This window comes from Adiantum capillus-veneris, chromosome 23 (genome assembly GCF_014529385.1).
Source record: "Adiantum capillus-veneris isolate H3 chromosome 23, ASM1452938v2, whole genome shotgun sequence".
Classification (NCBI taxonomy): Eukaryota; Viridiplantae; Streptophyta; class Polypodiopsida; order Polypodiales; family Pteridaceae; genus Adiantum; species Adiantum capillus-veneris.
In genome coordinates, this window is record NC_140953.1 from 128,811,695 (window position 1) to 128,835,251 (window position 23,557).

A 23,557-nucleotide genomic window follows, 5' to 3' on the forward strand; every position below is an offset into this window, starting at 1 on the left:
AACCACAATGAAAAGCAATTCTTCTTTAAAGGTATTTGCATTGCTTTAGACAAAATTGTACTCCTCCACTAACGAAGTACTTCAGAAACCTTGTTGCAAAGACATGGATTCATCTGGAATAAAAGATGGATCTATGGCTGTTCATGACATTATAAAAGATCTTACTACACTTATTTATCGGCATTAAAAAGGTTGCATTCTCTTTCCATCACAACATCAAGAACGTAAAACATTTGAGATATAAATACAAACCTGCTGCAGTGAACTAAGAATTGGCTTCATTTTATTAATCCCAAACACAATACTACTCATCTAACCAATAAGATCCCCAAAATTCAAGTATTAAACATGGGCAAGAAGGAAAGATAATATAACTATTGACGACAAATTTTAATCAAACAGCTGAAGCATGTACTCAGAACAAGAACTCTTTTGCACCATTTTGCAATACTTCCGGAAAACGATGACAGCCCCAACCCCAAGGGCTCTGTTCTTGTGAGGATTTAAACTTGTTTATGCCTTAGTAAACTGTGATGGACTTATGTCCATGCTGAAGCCATGTATCCGGAAGCATGATGTGCCCCCCTGTAAAGCTAACTGTTTGGATTATCATGTGACTTCTGTGGGCATTGTAACAGACTTGGACACTCCAAGTCAAGAATTCTACCGCGACAGCACAAATAACCATTTCAAAATAGTTCACAGTTCACAGTTCACAATTGATTCGACATTGGCCCGGCGGAGTTCCGCGCCTAGAGATATTGGCCCCAAAGACTGGTGCCCCTTTCTGTATTAATTATGTGTTCAAAGTACAAGAGTGCGGACAGGCGCTCAAACTCAGACTCTGCGTCCAGATGCTCTGAGTTATGAGGCCCTGCCTACTTATTTAAAGAGTACAAGGGATGCCAAAAGCAAAGCCCCAAAAGCTGGTCAAATCAAAAGCTTTTAAAATAAAGCAAAAGCTTTCTCTCACAAGCTCTCTTGAGCCCCCAAAAATAAAGCAAAGGAGCTCTCTCTCTCTATCTCTATCTCCTTGCGTAAATAAAGCAGCAAAGCAATGTCCAAAAGCTACCGCAAATTGTGGAAGTCCGTACAGCTGCTACGTGGATGGTTTTCTGCTTTCTGCATCGTAAATCACGGAGATCCGTACGACAGTGCCACGTCAGCAAAATTTCCGCGTTTCACGGGGCTATCCTGCTGCACCAGTTCTGCTGCCCCATTTTGGGAGTGTGTCGGGTCATGCCACGTCACCAGTTTGTGACATACCCCCCTCTTGAAAGCACTGTAATCGACCTCGATTACGCCTGCAAAACAGACAGAAGCCATAAACTGCCTTAGCAGACACTGACTGTTAGTACCAACGCACTAGGAACACACATCTGGCGCATGTACCAATCGACAGTCACATCACTAGACATTCAACATTCATTCAGATCTTAGACCATGATTTATCGGCAATGCAGTTAGTAATCGCATCTAGATCCACTCAGGACCTCATAGATGCCCGATTGACTAACCCCTATTGCAACCATGTCTATTCGAGATCATTTAGACCAAAATGCTGCAGTCATTTCGTCTATCAATTCCTGCACTTAAAAACAAGTCAAGAACAAATCAGTTTGATATTCAGGAATTCCATTTCATAAAGTCGTACAGCAGAATACTGTCAGCTCTCAGTATCCCTGAAGCTCAAAGAGACATCAGTGACTCTAGTATTCAAAATTTCGAGGCATTTGTTGACAAAGGAGCGGAGTAACTCCCCTCTTGTGCATCCCACTGCACCAGATCTGCGGCCAAGCTGAATTCTGGGTTCCATTTGGAATAGACTATGCTAAACCAAAAGCTTCAAGGTAAAGGTTCACAATCTGAGGAGTATCTGCTAGGTCCTCCTCCTCCATCCACTTCGCATCCAATGCAGGATAGTTCTTGAATTTAACCAAGAACCGCCTTCTTACTTTACCCTTATTCTTTGTGTCCTTATGTGCCAAAATTTGTTCAGGAACAAGAATCTCCTCGTTTTCCTCCACTTCGAGTTGCTCATCGGGCTCTCCATCTTCAGGCACATCACCTTTGAAAGGTTTCAAGAGACTCACATGAAATGCATTGTGAATCCTCCAAGTGTCAGGCAGTTTCAGTCGAAAGGAGACATCATTGATCTTTTCAGAGATCTGAAAAGGTCCGTAGTATCGCATACTAAGCTTTGGAAAAAGCCTCTCCTTTCCCTTTTTTTTTCTCAGGCGTGCCTTCTCAAAACATAAGAGCACCCAATCATCCTCCTTCAATTTCAAATCGCGACGATGGCGATCCGCTGCCTTTTTCTGTCTTTCCTGAGATTTTTGCAAAGCCTCGCGGACCTTGGCAAAAGCCATGTCTAAGTCGCGCGTATACTCATCAGCTTCAGAAATCTTATCTTTTGTGCTTAGGAAGGGCAAAACCTTCGCAGCACCTTCAATAATCTCAAATGGCGCCTTCCCCATCGAAGAGTGTATCGTGTTGGTTGTAGGTAAATTCCACCAAAGGTAGATACTTTTCCCATTGAGGCTTCTGATCCGGGATATAAGACTTCAATAAATCTAAAACCACTGAATTTGCAATCTCAGATTGCCCGTCACAATCTGCGGGTGGAAAGATGACAAGAACTACAACCGCATGCCAATGTTCTCCCAGATTGCCTTCCAAAACAAACTCATAAATCTGGAGTCCCTGTCGGAGACAATCGTCTCGGGCATGCCATGTAATCTCAAAATCTGGGCCACAAACAGTCTCGCTAAGTGATCCGGCTTGACTGTTTTCTTCACTGGCATGAAATGAGTCTACTTGTTAAATTTGTCAATAACAGTCTAGATACCATCATGACCACTCTGTGTTCTTCGGATATCAAAAATGAAATCCATTGCAATACTTTCCCAGGGTCAGGTGGTTATGGGCAAAGGCTATAACAATCCCTGTGCTTTATGCCTGTCAAACTTGACCTTCTGGCATACCAAGCAACTACGCACAAATTCATCCACATCCTTCTTGAGTCTCGGCCAAAAGAAGTATCTCTCTACCCCTTTCATGGTGGTAGCAATGCCACGGTGACCCGTAAAAGGCGGACAGTGGCATTCAATCATAACCTTTTGTCACGTGACACATCCCAACCCTATGTGTCCGTGGACAAGCTACACCACAGCAGGGTTCAGTCAGTCAAGTCAGTTTAGATTAGCAGTGATCTGGCACTTTTGTGAGTCTATTCGTAGACCGTGTATGCCCAGTCACTTAGCATAGATGCATATCCTCCGGTTGCACACAGCACGATCATCAGAATTCCCATCAAAATCCATTAGCATCAGTCAGTTAGGGGAATTTTCCAGTGCATTTAGCCTATTTTCCTATTTTTGGTTATTTTCACTTATTATTTTTAAGTGACTTTCCAACAAAAGTAGGTAGGGCAATTTTGCTAAGTTAATATATAAGCAAACCCAAGTTAGCACTTTCTGGCAGAAGAGGCAGCAGGAGCTTCCCGCTCAACAAGCAACTTCTCAGCAGTACCCCCCCCCCCCCCCCAGCACTTAGCCTCGCCATCCACTCCTTTCCTTTGGCGTTTCCTCCATAGCAAGCCATCGCCATACAACCTCTTGCTTGGCGTTTTTCCCGCGACAGAATCAGCCCAACCATAGCGTTTTTACTAACGCTAGGGAACTGCAGCAGATCCAGCATTGCCAACGTTTTTTCCTAGATCAGCCCTAGCGTTTTGCTAGCATTTTTGCAGCAGGTCAGCGTTTTTGTTTTCAGCCTTCATCTACAGCAGCTACATAGCGACTTCAGCCCTATGGACAGTAGCAGATCAGCCCCAAGATGGTTGCAGATGTTCCCCCCTTTTCAGCCATAAAAACACAGCCAAAACAGTCATTTTCAGCCACCGAAACAGTCCCGAAATTCAGCAATTAGAAGATCTCAGATTTCAGCCATCAAGTCGTCGTCGTCACCACCATCGTCGTCATCGGCATAGTCCCATTGCATTCGCATTGTACACCTTTGTGCAATCAAAGTAGACCACTCTCGCCGATGAGAGTGGGGCCTTCGGAGGAGGGTTTTACAACCTCTCGGGTGTCGTATCTCTTCTCTCTCCTTCTCTTAGTCTCATTCACTTGCACGCACAATATCCACTCACGTTGTTCGTGATCATAGCACTCTACAAGACGGAAGGCTCTCTCCTTCCCTAAGAACTAAAAGGAACCTTGAGCAATAAAGATCACTAATCTTGAGAAAATACAACATTCATTCCGCTGCACCTTACACCTTTTCCCTCAACGGCTGTGTAACGCACAACATGGTTTTCCTCATCAAGTAGCCATCCCGAATGGAATATCCCGCTATTGTCTCCCCATCCCGTATCCGTGTGAAAACGTCTGCAAAATCCGGATCTGTGGCATACTGGTCGACCATATCCTCGAAGCTCCTATGATGTATCGTGGAAATAGCCAGAACCAACAGCTTCCAAGACAAAGCATCTGCCACCAAATTCTACTGTCCCTGAACATGGACAATCTGGAAGTGAAACTGTGACAAGATGTTCGCCCACCGCATCTGCTTTTCCGATAGCTGCTTCTGTGACAAGAAGTAGCGTAAACTCTAATGGTCTGTAAAGACAGTAAAATCCGCTCCGAGTAGGTAGTTGTAGCTATGTCAGACCATGTCAGACTTCGTAAACGAGAAAAGAATTATCTAATTAGTTGTGTGCACATCAAAATAGATCTAGTAGTTTTGGGGCCTCATGTGCGCCCAAGTTTGGGCCAAGAGCACCTCAAGGAGACCCTAGCAGAAAATACCATGAAGCCCTAGTGATTGGGAAATCGGGTCTTCAATGAAGGGGTAAATAGTAGCCTTAGATTTCAGGCTCAGAAACATACGTGCGTCAGTACGAGCACAGGAATGAGATGTAGTCCTTAGAACAACAGTAACCCTAAGGCCCGGATTATTTTTACGGCCTTAGGATAAGTCAGTTAAAGTATTTTTAAATTGATTATGCCGGACTAAATGGTTGGACAAGTACGAACAGGTAATGCCAGAGCAGTGCTGGTACGGCATTGCGCTAGGGAGCAGCTAACATTTTCATTGATTGCATCTATGTGTGCAGTTGTGGTTCAATTTGCACATTTCAATAATAGTTTGTGAACTTTTAAAAGTGAAAGTTGAAGGGTTTTTAAGTTATTAAGTAAGTGTGCCAAGTGGCACACTTACCAATGCAAACTAACCCTCTCACTCACACTCTCACCCTCTCTCTTCCTAGCGCCCCCTCTTCCTCCTGGCTTGATAAGAGCCCCCCCTCCCCCATTTCTCAGTGTTGGCAGTGCTCCTACCCCCCCTATTATGAGTATGCTCTTCGCATTGGAGCCCTCCATGGAAGCTTGAGAGCAGCCCCTTGTGACATATGTGGTGGTCTCGTGCTCCCATTGTCTAGAACAAGGGTTCTCATAGCCATAGCCAGCTTTTGGGGAAGTTTCTTCGCGAGAAGTTGCAGGCAGGCACTCTCTTCATAGAGTGTGGTGGCTGTAAATTCTCTGTTTTCAACCCCTAATCATCTCTTTTAGGGTGAATTTCAGCAAAATACACATAGAATCTAGTTCTTCTCTACCTACACTATGCGTACACAATTTGGTGCGATTCCATCGCGAAAAAGGTCTCTATTTCGGCTTTGGAAGGTGCTCAAGTAACATTTTCAGGTTATGTACAGAAAATTACAACAAGCATGTGTGCGTGCATTTTGCGTGTTTCTCCCTTGTTTTTGTTGCAAGAATGATTATGCATAAAGGGACACAGTTAGCGGAAGGTAGACTCTCATTTTCGAGAGCTTCCATTGAGTTTTGTGGAAGATAGACTCTCATTTTCGAGAGCTTCCCAAAATCTCATAGCAGAGGGAAAATCCTCTCAGTATTCAGAGAGTAGCTTTCGCACTCTCTCAGTAGAGAGTAGCTTTCGTACTCTCAGTCATAAGCAGAAAAGAAAGAATAGAGGACGGGCTATTGCCCCATTCTGTGCTTGTAAAGATTCTTCCTTAGTAATAAAGATAATCTCTTTATGGGGGGAGACCAGCCCAGCTTCTGGTCCCCAATGAAGTGTCAAGCTTTTCCTTTCTCTCTCTCTCTAATTCTCTTGAATATTTGAAATACAATTAAAAGTCAGTTTACGCTTCCGTATTTTTGTGACAGTGGTATCAAAGCAAGGTCATCTCTCTTTCTTAAGGGATTGACGACTCTTGACAAGACTCGAGATAGAGTTCTCTCTCCTTCGACAGCAGGTGGCAGAGTTGCAAAAAGCTCTCTCCCATCCAAGAAAGATTGAGCATCAAGCATCGGCATTACCATTCTGATATGCCACAGTTGATTGATTTAGATCAGAAAGTCAAGATTCGACCCCATTGTTTGCGTGTGTTTGATGAACAGTTTGGCACTCCGTCTATACGTTCATCTACATTGCATGCACAGTCTTTAAAGAAGACTAGAATTTTTCCAGTCACTTTACATGGAATGGGTATGTTCATGTTTTTGTGTTGGAAGTGGTTTCAGGAATTTTCAGCCTCAGAGATTCTTGAAGAAGGTAGACGCATGACTATAGACGAAGTTGAAGCATTGAAGAAGACTCAGATGACTTTGTGTCGCTTTCGGCGCGGCCCAAAGAAGAAGACTTTGCAGACCTTTATGAAGTTCAAGTATCGCACACCCCACACATCAGAGTGGGCCGGCGAAGAGTCTTTTCGAGGATTCCGGATGCTATTGGCAATCTCCCTCGACGCCATAGAGTTCGGTACCAGTACCTCACTTTGAAAAGGAGGGGATGTCACGTGACACATCCAACCCTATGTGTCCGTGGACAAGCTACAGCACGGTCAGGGTTCAGTCAGTCAAGTTAGTCTAGAATAGGAAGTGATCTGGCACTTTTGTGAGTCTGTTCGCAGACCGTGCATGACCAGTCACTTAGATTAGATGCATATCCTCCGGTTGCACACAGCATGATCATCAACCTTCCCATCAGAATCCATCAGGGGAATTGTCCAGTGCATTAAAACCTATTTTTTGACATTTTTCACTTTTTATTTTTAAGTGACTTTTATTGGAAAGTAGATAGGGCAATTTTGCTAAGTTTGTATATAAGAAAACCTACAGCTAGCACTTTCTGGCAGAAGAGGCAGCAGGAGCGCTTGCTCACAAGCAACTTCTTAGCAGGAGCGCTTGCTCATAGGCAACTTCTTAGCAGGACCCCAAGATCTCTAGCGTTTTCGCACCATAGCAGATGGGCTAGCGTTTTTGGATCAAGAACCCAGATCAGCCAATGTTTTCGCATCTGCATCAGCCTGGCGACAGAATCACAGCTGATCAGCCCCAACGTTAGCAGATTCACACCGCAGGATGACAAGCACCCCTAGCGTTTTTGCATCTACCTGAGACCATCAGCGTTTTTGCAGATCTTCGCGACAAGACCTCAGTTTGCATCAGCGTTTTCAGTTTTCAGCAGTCAGTACCCGCAGTAGAACCCCCGAACCTCGCAGATCTCACCTTCCCGCAGCAGATCCTCGCCGCACGGTCAGATCCAGCAAAGTTTACAGTTTCAGCCCGGAAAACGCAGATTTCAGCATCTGCGTTTTCAGCGCATCGTCGTCGCATCGTCGCCATCGACATCGTCACCGACATAGAGTCAGAATTCAGCAGATAAAGATTTGCAGATTTCAGCCCTTAGCTTTCTCAGATTTCAGCCCGTCTCGTCGTCATCCTCATCGTCGTCAACATCGTCGGCAAGTCCAAGCATTGTACAGATTTGTGCAATCAATAGTAGACCGCTCTCGCCATAGAGAGTGGGGCCTTCGGAGGAGGGTTTGACAACTTTCTGGTGTCGTATTCTCTTCTCTCTCTATCTCTCAGTCTCAGCACCTTCATTCACAGTGTCTATTCACTTTGTTTGTGTCCATTGCACTCTCTCACTAAAGGAACGGAAGGCTCTCCCTTCCGTAAGTAAAAGGAACCCTTGAGCACAGTTCGGAGCACTCGTCTTGAGCAAAGTTCAACATTCATTCCGCTGCACCTTACAAATGATTATGCATAAAGGGACACAGTTAGCGGAAGGTAAACTCTCATTTCGAGAGCTTCCGTTGAGTTTTGTGGAAGATAGACTCTCGTTTCTGAGAGCTTCCCAAAATCTCATAGCAGAGGGAAAATGTGTCCCAAAAAGTGTATCTCTGGTAGGAAAAATTCACTTTTCTTCGCATTAATCACTAACTTGTGATCTCGTAATGCCTGAAAGACCTGAAGCAGATGATCTCTTTGTTCTGCCTCATTCTTGGAGAAACAATGATATCGTCAAAGAAAGTACCAACAAATAGCCAGTACTCTCGAAAAATCCTATCCATCATCCGGTTAAATGTTGCAAGCGAATTGGTTAGGCCAAAAGGCATCACCAAAAACTCAAATAACCCAAAAGCCGTCCGAAAGACTGTCTTGTAGATGTCTCCCGGCACGATTCGGATTTAATGATATCCACTCTTCAAATCAATCCTGCTAAAAACACGAGGATCCTTGTAATCTATCAAGTATATCATCGATCCTAGGAATCGGAAATCTATTCTTGATGGTGATTTTGTTGAGAGCTCTATAATCGATGCACATTCTCCAAGATCCGTCTTTCTTCAAAACCAACAACACTGGAGAGCAATACGGTGAAGTACTAGGCTGGACAAGACCCTTTTCCAAGAGGTCTTTTACTTGGTTCATAATCTCTTCGTTCTGGGCTCGGTTCACACGATAAGGTGGCCGGTTCGGTGGTGTGCTTCCAGGTATCAGATCAATGGTATGATCTTCAGGACAAGCGGGTGGTAACTCGTCTGGCAGGCCCTCTGAGAAGCAATCGGCATGAGAGTGGAGAAAATCTTGGCTTATCAAGTTCAGACATATTTGTCCTATCCTCATCACTCAACTCTTTCAAAAAGATCGAGTAAACAAACAGACTGGATTTCATTAATTTGGTAATGGTCAAAGCCAATACAATAGGGACAGACTCGCTCTAAAGTTTAATATCAAGTACAATGGTTCTGCCCTTCTCTGTGGTCAAAGTCGCTTTCCTCGCCCGATAGTCGACCACTGCGTTGTTCTTGTGGTACCAGGGAATTCCCAAGAGGACATCACAACCTTCCAAAGGCATTATGTAAAAGTCCTCATGCCCCAAATACCCTTGACAATGCAACCGAAGTTTGCCAATGACAGGTATAATGGCTACGTCCCTGCCAAGTGCCGCTAGAACTGCCTCTGCAAGTGGTCCCATCCGATCGGGAGTGATCTCGAGCCGCGCCGCCAATTCCAATGAAATAAAGTTGGCCTTCGCTCCTCCATCAAAGAAGATCAAGGCTTCTTGGTCTCTCACTTTGCCCCAAGCTCGCCAAAGTTCTCTACTCTCGTCCAACGTGCTGGGATCGGTACCCACGCAATCTGGAACTAGTCCTGTTTTCATCTTGCCTTTTCTTCCACGTTCCTCAGCTGCTCTCGAACTCTCAGGCCTTTCGTCGTCCTTCTCGTTCTGTTCTTTCTGTGCCTTTTTACGGCACTTCGCGGGGATATGTCCAGTTTCCCCGCATCCAAAGCACTTCCCTTCCCTGATGTAGCGAGCTCTCTCCTGAGGAGTGAGCTTGGGTTGTGCATCTTTCTTTTCTCGGTTGCTCTTCCTCTTTCTACTTTCATTTGTCGAAGTCTGTTCGGCTCTTTGCGTCATGATCTCATCTATGGGGTAGGTCAAACTGCCAGAGTGAATGGCAAAACCCCGTTTCGCATGACTCATCAACTCCTGAATGGAAGCTGACTTTTGTTCCAAGCAGTGATCTCGGATCTCTGTAGGTAGACCCAAGGTAAACCGCTCAATCTGTTCCTTGAACGAGATCTTCTTAAATGAAGAGGCGGGTAGAAAAGAGCTCCAGAATCTCTCGCAATAAGCATCCACTAGATTCTCGCAATAAGCGTCCACTGTATCCTTCTTGGTCATCCGAAGATGGTTCCAAGCAGTTCGTATATCACATTCATACTCTCGAGTCAGCCAAGAAGAAATAAAAAGCCTCTTGAATTTCAGCCATTTAACTGGCGCAGTCTTGTTTAATAGAAGCGTGGACCACCAAGTTTGAGCATTGCCCTTAAAGTAAGAGGCAACTCTCCGAATCTTAGAGTGCTCTGAGTAACGCCCTCCCGCGAAAGCGATGTCAAAACTATTGTACAAAAGACAAAGCCTTCGAAGCATCTCTATATCCAGAAAACGTGTCAAATTTGATTGACTATCCACCTTCCTTAAACTCTCGGACTTTCTTGCTTTTATCTTCCAGAAAGTCATACTAGTTGGCTTTGTAAAAATTCTTCTTCTTTGCATAAAAGTTGCTATCATCGGAGTCCGAACTGTCTGTAGACGAGTCCTCTGTAGAACTGTCAATCACGGGGCGAGATTTAGACTTCTTTGCCTTTTTCTTGCCCTTTCCGAAGCGTTGCTTTTTGCTTCGCTTTTTGCCTTTTCTATCTTCTTTGCTCGAGTCAGAAGAGCTAGAAGAACTATCAGAAGAAGAAGAAGAAGAAGAAGAAGCCTTTTCAAATGTCGACTGACGATCCAAATAACCCGGGAAGTCAGTGCCTTTCTTCTGCTTTTTGTCATGCTTTTTAGCTTTGTTTTGCGCGTCAAAAAGCTGAGCAATTCGTGCATCAACCACCTCTTCTAATTCCTTCTCTGTATACTTCTTGGGAGTAGGAGGTTTCTTGAGAGCGGGTTTTTGGAGTGGTTTTGTGGTCTTCTACCACTGCGTGTGCACCTCCTCGAAAGAAGTCTCGCTCATATATTTTGCAAATTTTGGATCCTTCGCAAAATTGAGCATCATCTTTGTTGCGACGCCGATCAATCGGTGACGCTCCATCTCTCGTCGCTCCGCCTGAGTAGGCCGAGGCGGACCATATCCTTGCCTGAATCTTCATTGTGATCCCTTCCCGCATCTCCAGATGCAGAGGGAGTCGACTGATCTTTGCCTGAAGCCATAGGTGCCACGGAAAAAATTTAGGGATCGGATTTCTCGTAGAAGAGAAATCGGTCGTGCTCTGATACCACTGTAACAGACTTGGACACTCCAAGTCAAGAATTCTACCACGACAGCACAAATAACCACTTCAAAACAGTTCACACTTCACAATTGATTCGACACTAGCCCGGCGGAGTTCCGTGCCTAGAGATATTGGCCCCTAAGATTGGCGCCCCTTTCGGTATTTCTATATGTATTAATTCTGTGTTCAAAGTACAAGAGTCCGGGCAGGCGCTCACGCTCAAACTCTGCGTCCAGATGCTCTAAGTTACGAGGCCCTGCCTACTTATTTAAAGAGTACAAGGGATGCCAAAAGCAGAGCCTCAAAAGCTAGTCAAATCAAAAGCTTTAAATTAAAGCAAAAGCTTTCTCTCACATGCTCTCTTGAGCCCCCCAAAATAAAGCAAAGGAGCGCTCTCTCTCTTTCTATCTCCTTGCGTAAATAAAGCAACAAAGCAATGTCCAAAAGCTGCCGCAAATTGCAGAAGTCCGTACAACTGCTACGTGGCTAGTTTTCCGCTTTCTGCGCAGTAAATCACAGAGGTTCGTACGGTAGTGCCACGTCAACAAAATTTCCGCGTTTCACGGGGCTGTCCTGCTGCACCGGTTCTGCTGCCCCATTTTGGGAGTGTGTCGGGTCATGCCACGTCACCAGTTTGTGATAGGCATTCATTAGCAAAATGTCCCTCCTCTTCACAAATGTAGCATTTCTTTGCCTCTCTTAGGGCTTTCCTTTCTTCAAAAGATGTGCCAAAAAAATGCCTTTTCTATTCTTGTCCTCGCCCAAAAGTAGATCTAGACTGCTTCTTGGACGTGTCAGCTTCATCAATGGAGGATTTCTTTGTGGGAGGTACAGAAGGCTTTGCTGCAGCTGTTTACCCTGGGACCCTTTCTTGTGGCACAAACTGTTCTTGTCCAACTAAAGCAAATTTCTTGGGATTAATGGACACCGCTGGTTGCTCAACCACATGGGCTTTCCCTCGAGCATCACGAGTCCTCTGTGCATTGGAAATCTCCTTTTCCTGCAACGGCTCAATCATGTCCTGTGTCGGAGCCTGAAAACCCTGTATCGGAGCATGTAAATCTTGTGTAGGAGCCTGTAAGACTAGCACCCCTTTCAGTATTTCTTTATTCAATTGAAAGTAGACGATCCGAACACTTAGATCAAACTCTCACACAGCTGTCCAAACCTCGCGAGGGCTGAAAACAGATGTTTCCGACCTCATTTCCGCAACCTAACGACGCCAGAACCCCTGTAGGTCAAAAAGTACCTCTCTAGGACGCTTTCTCGTGAGCTGTAACAGAATTTCAGCGTGCCTTTGTTTGCCACTGTTAGGTGCCCAAAACCTTGTACACACATCCCAAGGCTTTCCTGGGGCTCCCCTAGCGTTCTCTTGCAGTTTAGGAGCGAAACCCTAAACCTACAGAAAAACACAGCAGGCTGTAATTTTCTGTTTTGGATCGTTTTTAGCGGCGCGAACACGTCTACGTGTGTCCAAGGGCTCCCGCAAGCAATGGGCCAGTTCCCCTGTAAATTGGACGAGTTTTCACGCAAGAAAACTCTCCAAATTTGCAATCTTTCGCAATGGAATTGTGCGTCCTGTGGGGGATTAACAATTAGCTAATCCGGTTCCTGCTCAGAAGACTTGCCTTGGCAAACGCGCATAAAACCCTCAAAAGTGTACATAATCATCTGAGTAGCCCAACTAGTAGGGCATTACCATATGTGCAAAGGGGAGAGAGATACACAAGGGAAAATCATCGCGCTACATGAGACAAAGGAGAAGGCAAGCTTTCCATTAAAGCTGTCAATCTGCACCCACTACTCACACACACACTGTAAGTCACAATGAACCAAAATCAACCTCCTCTCTCACTTTTGGGCACCCCCAACTGGGATTGACTCAATGTTGACCTGCACGTTGCTCTCCTACTACCAAGTGTCCAATTTGCCCCTTTGGTTAAATTCCCTAGTTCCCACCAACTTATAAAGTTGTAAGTGACTTGCCGAGTGGCCCAAATTTCCTTTTGGTGCACACAAGCTTCCATACTCATCAGAATTCAGTGCTAGCTTGCCCGAAAACAAGTCCCAGACCGACCGACCTAGACTCCCGATGTGAGAAATCTGTTCGGCCGTAGCCGTTTCACACTCGCCATGCAATGTCCACTTGCACCTTTTCAAGGGTTTCAGGGAAAACAAGCAAAAATAAAATAAACAAAAATATGTAGTACATATTTAGAGAAGGCAACAGGAAAAATACACCTTCTGGTGACATAGGCCCAACTCTATAGATCGGCTAGCTGTCCATGTCACAAACCGGTGACATGGCAACCCTATAGGATGTCCCAACTTATGGCCAAGTGACGAGGGGACCCCAGGGACACAAGAAATTAAAATAAAGCAAATGCTGACGTGGCTGGCGTACGGATTTCCGCAGATCACACTGGCTGTATGGACCCCCCCAAACGAGCTGACTGCCGTATGGAACTGCCGGAAATTGCGCTGACAGCTTTTTGCAGATTTTGACGTCTAGTAGCTTTTGGAACTTGATGCTTTAATTCTAGAAGCTTTTGATTACTTCTTTTGGGGCTCTGCTTTGGGCATCCCTTGTAACCTATAAATAAGTGGGCAAGGTCCTCACTTCTTAGAGCATCTGGACGCAGAGTCTGAGAGTGAGCACCCTCCCACTCTCTTGTACTTTGAACACAGATTAATACAAAAAGAAATACCGAAAGGGGCGCCAGTCTTCAGGGCCAATATCTCTAGGCACGGAACTACGTCGGGCCGTGTCGAATCAAGTGTGGATTGAAAACTGTTTTGAAGTGAATCTCTGTTGTATCGCGATAGAATCTTGACTTGGAGTGTCCAAGTTTGTTACAGTGGTATCAGAGCGCGGCCGATTTCTCTTCTACCGGAAAATCCGATCCTTTTCTCGCGACACTTGTGGATTCCAACAGAGAACAATCGACTTCTTCTGCATCTGGGGATGCGGGAAGAGATCACGAAGAAGATTCTCACGAAGAGTACGGCCCACCTCGGCCTACTTTGACAGAGATTGAAGAGATGGAACGTCGACAATTGGTTGACGACGCAACAAAGATGATGATCAACATTGTGAAGGATCCGAAATTTGCAAAATTTTTGACTCAGACATCCTTCGAAGAAATGCACACCCAGTGGCAAAAGGCCACAGAGCCACCCATCAAACTAGCACTCAAGAAACCTTCTGCTCTGAGGATGTTTACATAACAAGAATTGGAAGAGGTGGTTGATGCACAGATTAGTCAGCTTTTTGACGCGAACGACACAGCCAAAAAGCACGACAAAAAGCAGAAGAAAGGAACAGACTTCTCGGGTTATTTGGGTCGTCAATCTACCTTTGCATCGGCAAGAAAGCAGAAGAAGCGTGTGCCATTTGAAGGAGTATCCAATTCTTCCTCTTCTTCTTCTTCTTCTGATGGTTCTTCTAGCTCTTGTGATTCGAGCGAAGAAGACAAGAAAGGGAAAAAGCGAAGCAAAAAACAAATGTAAGGTGCAGCGGAAGTGAATGTTGAACTTTGCTCAAGATGAGTGCTCCGAACTGTGCTCAAGGTTCCTTTTACTTACGGAAGGGAGAGCCTTCCGTTCCTTTAGTGAGAGAGTGCAATGGACACAAACAAAGTGGTGAACACTGTGAATGAAGGTGCATGAGACTGAGAGATAGAGAGAGAAGAATACGACACCAGAATGTTGTCAAAACCCTTCTCCGAAGGCCCCACTCTCTATGGCGAGAGTGGTCTACTTATGATTGCACAAATCTCTACAATGCTTGGACTTGCCGACGATGTCGACGACAATGAGGATGACGACGAGACGGGCTGAAATCTGAAAATGCTAATGGCTGAAATCTGCAAATCTTTATCTGTTGAATTCTGATTCTATGTCGATGACGATGTCGATGGCGACGATGCGATGACGATGCGCTGAAAACGCAGATGCTGAAATCTGCGTTTCCCGAGCTGAAACTGCAAACTTCGCTAGATCTGGCCGTGCGGCGAGGATCTGTTGCGGGAAGGTGAGATCTATGAGGTTCGAGACTTCTTCTGCGAGTTCTAACTGCTGAAAACTGAAAACGCTGGTCTATTCGCTGATTCTGTCGCGAAGATCTGCAAAAACGTTGAGGGTGTCAGGCTGATGCAAGAACGTTGGGCTGAATTCTGTCTTCTGCCCTGCTGCCGGTTGTCTTGCAATGCAAAACGCTAGGCTGATCTTCTGTTCTAATGTCGTCGGGAATTTGCAAGTGCAAAAACGCCAAGGCTGGTCTGTGGATGCAAAAATGCTAGGGTCTCTTGCTGATGCAGAAAACACTGGGCCTACTGGGGTCCTGCTGAGAAGGTGCCTGTTGAACTGAGTTCCTGCTGCCTCTTCTGCCAGAAAGTGCTAGCGCTAGGTTTCTTTATGTACTTGCTTAGTGAATTTGCCCTACCCAGTTTCCAACAAAAGTCACTTAAAAATAATAAGTGAAAAAATGTCAAAAATAGGGAAAATAGGTCTATACATTGTAAAAATGCTCCTGATGGGTTCTGATGGAAATTTGATGATCATGTTGTGTGCAACCAGAGGATATGCACCTAATCTAAGTGTCTGGACATCCACGGTCTGCGAGCAGACTCACAATAGTGCCAGATCACTTCCTAATATAGGCTAACTGACTGAACTGAACCCTTGTCATGAAGTAACTTGTCCTTATGTGCACGTGACATCCCCTCCTTTTCAAAGTGAGGTATTGGTACCGAACTGTATGGCATCGAGGGAGATCGCCAACAGGGTCTGAAATCCTGGAAAGGACTCTTCGCCGGCCCACTCTGATGCGTGGGTCATGCGATACTTGAACTTCATAAAGGTCTGCAACGCTTGCTTCTTTGGGCCTCACCGAAAGCGACACAAAGTCATATGTGGCTCCTTCAATGCTTCAACTTCGTCTATAGTCATGCGTCTACCTTCTTTAAGAATCTCCAAGGCTGAAAATTCGTGAAACCACTTCCAACACAAAAACATGAACATACCCTTTCCATGTAAAGTGACTGGAAAAATTCTAGTCTTCTTTAGAGACTATGCATGCAATGTAGATGAACATAGAGACGGAGTGCCAAACCATTCATCAAACACACGCAAAAAATGGAATCGAAACTTGTCTTTCTGATCTAAACCAATCAACTGTGGCAAATCACAATGGAAATGCTGATGCTTGATGCTCAATCCTTCTTGTGCTCTTTCGGATATTGTGGCATGCCAAGGAAGAGACATTGAATGTGAATTCCTTGAATGCAAACATTTCATCTTTTCATGAGTAATCCGCATACATTCGTGCTCATTCATGAGTGAATCGTGTTCATCGTACAATATATCATGCCTATAAAAAGGGATCACATAAGGACGGTGACTAAAACCCAGGAAAGCATCACGAATGAAACACTCGAACAATGCGTGCTGACTAATCATTCGAACACATAATACTTCCTGTGGGGGTTCTTTGGACCTAGGCTCGACAGCCAAGATCGGTTCTTCCTAAGGGGGTTCTTTGGACCTCGACTCGAGAGCCAAGATCAGTTCTTCGTGACTTATCGAATCTACAACGAGGTTAGCTTCGCTAGAAAAAGTATCAACTAAATCATCATCCTTGTGAACAATCACATCCTTATCCTGCAAATCATCATGCTTGTGAAAACCCACATCTTGATCATGCAAATCATCATGCTTATCATTATCAAGCAAACCATCATGCTTATCCTGTGTGTCATGCTTTGGAGAAGAAGAGACTGAGAGAGCCTCCTTTTCCCGAATCTCTTGCATCTGTGTCTGCACTTGAGAAAAGAATCGGAACAAGGCGGCTTTCCTTTCGTTGTGCTCATACTCTATGGCTGCCATTCGTTCTTCGTGTTCACGTTGTATTTTTGCTTTTCTTTCTGCGGCCTCCAAGCGCGCTTGCTCGCGCTCACGCTCAAAGTCGGCCTTTCTTTCTACTTTTCGTGCTTCGCGTTCTAACTTCCTATCCATCATCATCTTGTCAAAAGCTTCCATAGGAGTTAGTGCAACCCTTGGCGTAGATGGGGAAGGGGGAGGGTCGGAAAAACCTCTTGGTGGGGAAAACTCTTCTTCGCCACTCCCATGCTCACCACCTTCATGCGAAGTATCCATTCCGCTTCGGGTGATGACCATCCACTGAAGTCTTGGGTTCTTAAGTTCATGAGGAACTTGGGTTCTTGTGGGTCTTGGGTTCTTCGGTTCTTGAGTTCTTGAGGTTCTTGAGGGTCTTGAGGTTCTTCTTTCGCTTGCAATATGTGTTAGAGAAGGATCTTCTCTTCACCCAAGCTCTTCTCTTTCCTACGGGCGCACCCCTTGCCGGGCTTGCGCTCACACCAAGGTTGCTTTTTCCCACCTCACGTCGATTGGCCGGCCGCTAAGTACACGGTCCGCTCTCAATGAGTGAAAAGAGGCACAAGGGGGGGCTGGACAAGCCCTTCTTTCTTTGGTTTCTTGTCACTCTTCAAAAACACGATTAGGATGAGAGATAGAGAGAGAAGAATATGACACCAGAATGTTGTCAAAACCCTCCTCCGAAGGCCCCACTCTCTATGGCGAGAGTGGTCTACTTATGATTGCACAAATCTCAACAATGCTTGGACTTGCCGACGATGTCGACAACGATGAGGACGACGACAAGACGGGCTGAAATCTGAAAATGCTAATGGCTGAAATCTGCAAATCTTTATCTGTTGAATTCTGATTCTATGTCGATGGCGATGATGCGATGACGACGCGCTGAAAAGACAGATGCTGAAATCTACGTTTTCCGGGCTGAAACTGCAAACTTCGCTAGATCTGGCCGTGCGGCGAGGATCTGCTGTGGGAAGGTGAGATCTACGAAGTTCGGGACTTCTCCTGCGAGTTCTAACTGCTGAAAACTGAAAACGCTGGTCTATGGGCTGATTCTGTCGCGAAGATCTGCAAAAATGCTGAGGGTGTCAAGTTGATGCAAAAACGCTGGCTGAATTCTGTCTTCTGCTGCTGCCGGTTGTCTTGCAATGCAAAACGCTAGGCTGATCTGCTGTTCTAATGTCGTCGGGAATCTGCAAGTGCAAAAACACCAAGGTTGTCTGTGGATGGCAAAAACGCTAGGGTCTCTTGCTGATGCACAAAACGCTAGACCTGCTAGGGGTCCTGCTGAGAAGGTGCCTCTTGAACTGAGTTCCTGCTGCCTCTTCTTCCAGAAAGTGCTAGCGCTAGGTTTCTTTATGTACTTGCTTAGTGAATTTGCCCTACCCAGTTTCCAACAAAAGTCACTTAAAAATAATAAGTGAAAAATGTCAAAAATAGGGAAAATAGGTCTATGCACTGTAAGAATGCTCCTGATGGGTTCTGATGGAAATCTGATGATCATGCTGTGTGCAATCAGAGGATATGCACCTAATCTAAGTGTCTGGACATGCACGGTCTACGAACCAGAGGATATGCACCTAATCTAAGTGTCTTGACATGCATGGTCTGCGAACAGACTCACAAAAGTGCAAGATCACTTCCTAATCTAGGCTAACTGACTAAACTGAACCCTTGTCATGAAGTAGCTTCTCCACGATCACATAGGGTTATAGATGTGTCACGTGACAGCAAAGCTTCGGAAAAGGCAAGAAAAAGGCAAAGAAGCCTAAGTCTCGCCCAGTTTTTGACAGTTCTACAGAGGACTCATCCTCAGATAGTTCGGACTCCGACGATCGCAGATTTTATACAAAGAAAAAGCATTTCTATAAAGCCAACCAGTATGACTTCCTCGAGGATAAAAGCAAGAAAGTTAGAGAATTTAAAGAAGGTGGACAGTCAATTAAGTTTGACACTTTTTTTGGATTCCGAGATGCAGTTTGACATAGCTTTCTCTGGAGGGCATTACTCAAAGTACTCCAAGATTCGGAGGGCTCTCTTTCTTCAAGGGAAATGCTCGAACATGGTGGTCCACCCTTCTAATGAACAAGGAAGCGCCAGTTAAATGGCTGAAATTCAAAAGGTTTTTTATTTCTTCTTGACTGACTCGGGAGTATGAACGAGATTTACGAACTGCTTGGAATCATCTTTGGATGACCAAGAGAGATTCTCTAGATGCGTATTGCGAGAGATTTTGGAACTCTTTTCTACCAACTTCTTCATTTAAGAGATTTCGTTTAAAGAACAGATTGAGCGGTTTTGCTGCGGACTTCCTGCAGAGATCCGAGATCACTGCTTAGAACAAAAGTCAGATTCTATTCAAGAATTGATGGGTCATGCGAATGGGGGTTTTGCCATACATTCAGGCAATCTGACTTACCCCACATATGAGGCCATGACTCAGAGAACCGAACAGACTTCTAATAATGAAAGTAGAAAGAAGAAGAGCCCCCAAGAAAAGAAAGATAAGGATTCACGACCCCGGCTCACTCTTCGAGAGAGGGCCAACTACATCAAAGAGGAGGAGTGTTTTGGATGCGGGGAACATGGGCACATCTCCGTGAAGTGCCCTAAAAAGGCACAGCACGAACAGAATGAAGAAAGGCCAGAGAGTTCGAAAGCAGCTGAGGAACGTGGACGAAAAGGCAAGATGAAAGCAGGACTAGTTCCAGAATGCATGGGTACTGACCCAGCACGATTGATGAAAGTACAGAACTTTGTCGAGCTTGGGGCAAAGTGAGATCAAGAAGCCCTAATTTTCTTTGATGGAGGAGCCAAGGCCAACTTCATTTCACCTGAATTGGCGACACGACTCGAGATTACACCCGATCGGATGCGACCACAAGCAGAGGCAGTTCTAGTGGCACCCGGCAAGGACGTGGCCATTACACCTGTCATTGGCAAACTTCGGTTGCATTGTCAGGGGTATTTGGGGCACGAGGACTTCTACATAATGCCCTTGGAAGGTTGTGATGTCCTCCTACGAGTCCCTTGGTACCATAAGAACAACGCCATGGTCGATTATCGCGCAAAGAAAGCGACATTGACTACTGAAAACGGCCGAAACATTGTACTTGATGTGAAATTGAAGGGCGAGTCTGTCCCTATTGTATCGGCTTCGGCTGTTTCGAAATTCATGAAATCCAGTTTGTTTGTTTACTCGATCTTTTTGAAAGAGTTAAATGATGAACATAGGACAAATATGTCTGAACTTGATAAAGAACGCCAAGATTTTTTCCACACTCATCCCGATTGCTTTTCTGAGGGCCTGCCAAGCCAGTTACCACCAGCTCGTCTTGAGGATCATACCATTGATATGATACCTGGAAGCAGACCACCGACCCGGCCACCTTACCGTGTGAGCCGAGCCCAGAATGAAGAGATTATGAACCAAGTGAAAGACCTTCTGGAAACGGGTCTTATCTAGCTGAGTACTTCACCTTACTGCTCTCCGGTGTTGTTGGTTTTGAAGAAAGACGGATCTTGGAGAATGTGCATTGATTATAGAGCTCTCAACAAAATCACCATCAAGACCAGATTTCCGATTCCCAGGATCGATGATATTCTTGACCGACTACAGGGATCTTCTAGTTTCAACAGAATCGATTTGAAGAGCGGATATCATCAAATCCGAATCGCGCCGGGAGATGTCTACAAGACAGCTTTTCGGACGACCTTCGGTTTATTTGAATTTTTGGTGATGCCTTTTGGCCTTACCAATGCTCCAGCGACCTTTAACCAAATGATGGACAGGACTATCAGAGAGTACAGATCTTTTGTTGGCACTTTCTTTGATGACATTATTGTCTTCTCCAAGGATGAAGCAAAACATAGAGAACATCTGCTACAGGTCTTTCAGGCATTGCGGGATCACAAGTTGGTGATCAATGCAAAGAAGAGTGAATTTTTCTTATCAGAGATACACTTTTTGGGACACATCGTCTCAACAGCAGGAGTGCAGATGGACCCGGCCAAGATTGAGACTATACGCGATTGGCCCGATTTGAAAAATGTCCATGAAGTTAGAAGCTTCTTAGGCTTATGTTCTTACTACCGGCGGTTCATTAGAAAGTTTACATAGGTTGCTTCCCCTTTGCATATTTTGACACAGAAAGGAGTCGTGGGGACCCACAAAGGTGACTGCCTTTCAGACATTGAAAGAGAAATTGGCTACAGGACCAGTTTTGACTTTGCCGGATTTGCAGAAGTCTTTCAAAGTATATTGTGATGCTTGTGGTCGTAGTCTGGGTGCGGTCTTAATGCAAGAAGGCCATGTCATTGCCTATTAGAGCCGATTGTTTTCAAGGCCAGAATTGACAGCACAGATATATAAGAAAGAGCTTTTGGCGGTTATCCATGCTCTTACTCAGTGGCAACATTACCTACTCGGAGCCGATTTTACGGTCTTCACAGATCACCAGAGTTAACGCAACTTCTTTGTCACAGAAGTAGCTATCAGAAAAGCAGATGCGGTGGGCGAACATCTTGTCACAGTTTCACTTCCAGATTGTTCATGTGCAAGGACAGAAGAACTTGGTGGCAGATGCTTTGTCCCGCAAGCCGTTGGTCTTCGCTATTTCCGCGATACATAATAGAAGCTTCCAGGATATGGTCGATCAGTACGCCATAGATCCAGATTTTGCAGATGTATTCGGTCGAATACAGAATGGGGAGGTAGTAGTGGGATATTCCATTTGTGATGACTACTTGATGAAGAAAACGATGTTATGCGTTACACAACCATTGAGGGAAAAGGTTCTAACCGAATGCCATTGTCCACCATTTAAGGGTCACCACGGCATTGACACCACCTTGAAAGGTGTGGAGCGATACTTCTTTTGGTCAAGACTCAAGAAGGACGTTGACAATTTTGTACATAGTTGCTTGGTATGTCAGAAGGTCAAGTTTGACAGGCATAATGTCACAAAGTGATGACGTGGCTGCCCGAGAGCAGAAACCCTAACTGTGGAAACCCTAACCCTAAAACCTGCAAACCCTAAAATCTGCCAAAAACCCTAAAACTGCAGAAACCCTAACCCTAACCTTAATGGCAGCAGGGGAGATCCCAGAATCTGCGGAGACATGATGACGTGGCACCGTACGGCACCGTACGGCAGAATCCCGCTTTTTGCGGCGTGATTTACGCTGATGCTTTTTCTACGCAAAAAGAGAGAGAGAGAGAGAGAGAGAGAGAGAGAGAGAGAGAGAGAGAGAGAGAGAGAGAGAGAGAGAGAGAGAGAGAATCTTTTGCTTTTATTTTGGAATAAAGCTCAAGAGCGAGCTTGTGAGAGAGAAAGAGCCTCTGCTTTATTTTTAGGCTTTTGATTTTGAGCTTTCAGGGCTCTGCTTTTGGCATCCCTTGTAAACAAATAAATAAGTGATTTGGGCTCCCACTCTGCAGATCATCTGGACGCAGAGTCTAAGAGTGAGACCCAACCACTATTGTACTTGAACTTTGATTAATACAAAAAGAAATACGGAAAGGGGCGCTAGTCTTTGGGGCCAATATCTCTAGGCACGGAACTCCACCGGGCCAGTGTCAATCTATTGTGAAATGTGAACTGTTTTGAAGTGGTTATTTGGTGCTGTCGCGATTGATTCTTAACTTGGAGTGTCCAAGTCTATTACAGTGGTATCAGAGCACGGCCGATTTCTCTTCTACGGGAAATCCGATCCCAATTTTTTTTTCCGCGGCACCCATGGCTGCAGGCAAGGATCAATCGACTCCCTCTACATCCGGAGATGTGAGAAGGGATCACAACGAGGATTCCGGCAAGGAGTATAGCCCGCCTCAGCCTACTCAGGCGGAGCGACGAGAGATGGAGCGTCGTCAATTGATCGGCGATGCAACAAAGATGATGCTCAATTTTGTGAAAGACCCAAAATTTGCAAAATATACGAGCGAGACTTGAAGTGCACGTGTAAGGTGCAGCCGAATGAATGTTTGCGCATTGCTCATGATGAGTGCTCCGAACTGTGCTCAAGGTTCCTTTTTGTTCTTATGGAAGGGAAAGCCTTCCGTTCTTAATGAGAGAGTGCAATGATCATAACAAAGTGGATGGACACTGTGCGTGCAAGTGTATGAGACTGAGAGATAGAGAGAGAAGAGAGATACGACACCCGAGACGTTGTAAAACCCTCCTCCGAAGGCCCCACTCTCATCGGCGAGAGTGGTCTACTATTGATTGCACAATCTGGTACAAAGTGAATGCATGTGACTGATGCAAGTCTAGGCTATGTTGACGACGGGGATGACGACACCGACCTAAGGGCTGAAATCTGCAGTCTTTTATCTACTGTCCAAAAACGCTATGGGCTGAAATCTGCTAAAAATCCAAAAATGCTGGTTTTGGGGCTGATTCTGCTGATCTTTGTCGCTGAAATTCTGTAGGTCTTAAGGCTGAGAACTGATGGTCTTTTATGGCTGAAAATCACCTGCCGCAATGGTCCAAAGGCTGAAATCTGAGGCTATTCTTGCAAGGACCAAAAATGCTAGGCATGGGGGATCTGCTGGCGATGGCAAGGGCTGAAAA

The 23,557-nt window shown here is 45.2% G+C and overlaps 1 protein-coding gene across 1 annotated transcript in view; it reads right to left on the minus strand.

Moving 5' to 3' along the window:
* LOC147428531 (putative glycosyltransferase) overlaps positions 1-23,557 on the minus strand; it is a 90,434-nt gene that overhangs the window by 56,787 nt on the left and 10,090 nt on the right. The gene's annotated exons all lie outside the window — the stretch shown is intronic.